The sequence below is a fragment of the Bison bison genome, unplaced genomic scaffold (assembly GCF_000754665.1).
Source record: "Bison bison bison isolate TAMUID 2011002044 unplaced genomic scaffold, Bison_UMD1.0 scf7180017864452, whole genome shotgun sequence".
Lineage (NCBI taxonomy): Eukaryota > Metazoa > Chordata > Mammalia > Artiodactyla > Bovidae > Bison > Bison bison.
Genome location: NW_011495014.1, coordinates 2,628,587 through 2,632,980, shown reverse-complemented (window position 1 = coordinate 2,632,980; position 4,394 = coordinate 2,628,587). Strand labels below are relative to the sequence as shown.

At 37.8% G+C, this 4,394-nt stretch overlaps 1 pseudogene; it reads right to left on the bottom strand.

The window, feature by feature from the left end:
- Positions 1-2,810: 2,810 nt before the first annotated feature.
- Positions 2,811-3,371, bottom strand: LOC105002418 (annotated as a pseudogene).
- Between the last annotated feature and the right edge of the window lie 1,023 nt (positions 3,372-4,394).

Sequence of the window (4,394 nt, the reverse complement as noted above, 5' to 3'; positions counted from 1 at the left end):
CTAACCTTTGTGCAGGAATATAGGCTTCCCTGGTGGCTCAGATGGTAAAGGATCCACCTGCAATGTGGGAGACCTGGATTCAATCCCTGGGTTGGGAAGATTCCCTGGAGGAGGGCATGGCAACCCACTCCAATATTCTTGCCTAAAGAATCCCCATGGACAGAGGAGTCTGGCGGACTACAGTCCATGGGGTCTCAAGGAATCGGACACGACTGAGCGACTAAGCACAGCACAGCACATGTGAAACATCAATATGGGCCCAACTTGGGTAGTAAGAAACACTTTGGCAATTCAAAATTAGAGCATCAATACATTTTGAAAAAGGTAATGGTTAAAAATGTGAAAATACCTCTGATTTGGGTTTGCGAGGCAGTCAAGACTGAAAACTTTGCTGGGATAACTTTGAAATAATACTGTATTTGGCTCCTCCAACCAGACACAAATAGGCATGTTTTTGTTTTATATTATTGTTTCTTAATAAAGCAAATCAGTCCTTTTCACCTTTACTAGTTCTCTTCTCTATTTGGGATTGTCATTCTTTTTCTAATACTTTAAGATACATACCAACTCCTCTATTTTTCATCTTTCTTTATTAATAACAATTGTGAGGATATTGTGAGGGTTCAATTTTTCCTCAATCCTGCTTTTTTCTGTAACCCCTATGTTCAGTTATAAAGTATTCTCCTTTTCACTGATTTTTAGTTTTTAATTTTATTTTTCTGTTTCCATAGGTTCAAGAGTTGGGTATGCTTAACACCCAAATAATTATGATAAACTTAAAATTCTTTCTAGTTTATATTATGGGAATGTGATATATAAATATTTCACTTTTTGGATATTCATTTTGGCTAAATGCCTGATTTTTAAAAATTTCTATTGATATATAGTACAGATTATTCTCCATTTGGTGATTTTAAGCCCCTTTCCATATGTAGCCATAGTTACTTAATCAGATATACCAGTTGCATCATAGCAACTGTATAGTTTTACCTGTTTTTTGTGTACTATCTCAGTCCAATTTCAAAATGGGTATATTGAAACCTTCCACTTGTACTAAAAGAAAGGGGAAAAAAACAGCACAATGTGACCTCATTCAGCATATGTAAATTTATCCTTAGATATGTGTAAACTTTCTTATTCCCAGGTGTTACTGCCATTCTGCCTGCCATCACCATCCATTCCTATTTCTACCAAATCAGGGTTTCTACTTCCTATTTTTTATTTTATTTTATTTTTTATTTTTAAACTTTACAAAATTGTATTAGTTTCGCCAAATATCAAAATGAATCCACCACAGGTATACATGTATGAAAGAGTACATCTATTGATTGGCCCTGTAAGTATTTGATGAATTCCTTAGATCTAATAGTAGCTTCTTTAGCATGGTTGTTTTTCAGGATAGTAACAGAGAAGCACAAAACAACGTCTCTTTGACTGTACCTGCTTTGAGTCAGTGCCCAACCTCATGCTAGCTGCCTCATCTTTGAGTTGTGAGATGTTAGTTTATCTCTAAGAAGTGATTCCATGTACTGGACACTAGATGGGGCCAAAACCTCACTTAATGCTTCTATTGCACACTGATTTGGGTTTTGTCCAAAATAAACTCTGATTTAGGCCGTTTCTTACTGAGCCATTTTTTTGATCCTCATATACAGACCACAATCCAGAGCGTTTGCTTTTTTGCACACAGTCCTCAATGTTTCTGTAAAAAATTAGGAAGGAGAAAGAAATGCAAGGCATTTCGATGTATTGACTGTTGACTGCGTGACAGACTTTGTTCTACATAAACTACAAGATTAAAAATTTAAAAAAGACTGTGTGCCTATAGAAAAAAACAACCTTAAAGGAAATACAATTTTTATGAAGCACTAGCCCAATAGGCCACTTCTCAGTTTCTCAGAAGATAAAATGGAAACCAGAACAACTGTTCTGTCCAGACTGGTTGTAAACTGAGGAAAATAAATCTGACACTTCAAAATCAATCACACAAAATAACATGGGAGAAACCAAATCTTTAAAATTCAATTTAAGTATCTAAATAAATGGAAAGTCCAAGTGTTTTGACAAACACAACAGGTTTTATATTGATGAAATGAAGTTGGTTATTTTTTCTAAGCTGCTTCTTTATAGTAGGCTAATCTAATTGTTCTCTGAGGGAAGAAGTTAGGAGCTACAACTGTGATAGTTGTAAAAAAAAATAACTCGACTAGCCCCTAATGTTGTAATCTAGTAATTTATATCTGTGAATTGAAATTTTGGTAGGTTTAGATGTTCAGTTCAAAATAATATTTAAAATATGGACAGTGAGGTGTAGTCTAACCAATAAAAATATTAGTAAGCAAAACTAGGGAGTGACTGAATGCACCTTCCACATATAAATGAGTGTCTAAGACTTACGGACAAAGCCCTCATTGACCTAGAACATTCACTCCAGAAATATGGAAGCTGTATTCAATGAGCTGAGATTAAAGTCTTAAACATATTACTGCTTATTTACCTTTGTAAATGGCAACTGGCAGGACTGTATATTCAAATAAGAAATCTTAGAATTATCTTTGTATAATACTAAATTTTACAAGTTTATCTGCAATCCACTTAACTTTTCTATTATGGCTCCTTCCAGGAAAACTGATACTCTCCTTCGGTAGTCTCAGGAATATTTTCAACATAATCATTTAAGAAAAAAGAATTGCTTTGAGCATTAAAAATGCATACATAGTTCTGTCCTATTTATGAAATGGTTCTTGAAGTATATGATTCTTGGTTGAAGGTAGAAGATAGCCACACTGGTTTGAAGGGAGTTGTTATCTTCAGAAGTCTGTTTGTAAATCACTCTTCTGAAAGATAACTCTTTGGAGGATTTATCTAAACTTTCAAGAAACTGTTCAGAAACTTTTGCATAAGGAGCTAGACTGGTTGTCTTATAATCTCTGATTCTATGCTTGATATCAGATTCAGCTTACTTCTCTTTTTCCTCTTCACTAATGGAAATATCCAGTTCATGGCAGATGGAGCTTATGGTGGAAACTGTAAATTGATCTACTTTCTGTAAATCAATAAGCATACTGCAATATGTATTAGGATGAACACTTAAAAGGGCTCTTTAGTCAATGATTGATTCCTTTGCTAACATTGATATCCCACTGTGGCAAACAGTACTGGAGCCTCTCTCACTCCAGCCAGAGTCCACATTTGTCATTTTCAATGTTATTCTGACATCTACGGCTACCTTCTTCAAATGCTCCCAATCCTCAAGTGAACTGTGATTTTGGAAGCTCTGTTGAAGTTCATCATGAATTGTTTCAGAAACAAAGGCTAAAATCTTATTCCAGCTTTCTTGTTTTCAAGAATATTTGATCAACCAAGCCATATCAAGTCAATGTATTTTTAAAAGTTATGTTTATTGGCACCTCATTCCAGTACTCTTGCCTGGAAAATCCCATGGGCGGAGGAGCCTGGTAGGCTGCAGTCCATGGGGTCCCGAAGAGTCGGACATGATTGAGCGACTTCACTTTCACTTTTCACTTTCATGCATTGGAGAAGGAAATGGCAACCTACTCCAGCGTTCTTGCCTGGAGAATCCCAGCGACGGGGGCAGGGGCGGGGAGCCTGGTGGGCTGCCGTCTATGGGATCGCACAGAGTCTGACACAACTGAAGTAACTTAGTATAGCATAGATTTTCTGACAAAACAGTGCTTTCTTTAGTTAAGTGAACTTTGTAACCTTTGTGCTTATGCTAAGCTGCTTCAGTCCTGTCTAACTCTTTGCCACCTCATGGATTGCAGCCCATGAGGGTCCTCTGTCCATGAGAATCTCCAGGCAAGAATACTGCAGTGGGTTGCCATGCCTTCCTCTAGGGGATCTTCCCAAGCCAGGGATCGAACCCCGCTCTCCTGCATTGCAAGCCTATTCTTTACTGCTGACTCACCAGGGAAGCCCTGACCACCTTCAGCTGCAATAACTCAACTATCCCAAAAAGTATTTCAGAGGACAATTTTCTGTTTAATCCCAGACCCAGCAATGAAAACCTCTCCTTCCAGAATACATCCAGAAACGATGCTTAAATCTTTCAGCGCTCTGTCTATGGTGCATATCGCCAACGTCATGAGAGCCCAGCACTTAGAACACTTGTCTACATCGTCCTTTCCATCTCTCTGGTTGATGAAGGAGTGATAGCGAACGTAAATATCCTCTTCAATGAGAATGAAAATCCATGGTCTCAAAAGTAACTCAGTAATTCTTTATCACTCCGCCATATCTGAGCCAGCGATAGTACCTTGCATTTGGAAAGAGCCTCTGGTAATACAGCTTAAGCAGCTCCGGCAGCTGAGGCACGTTCAGTTCTTTCACAGAATGCAGAACTAGTCCCAGGCCAGGTCGCACCGAGAATTGGC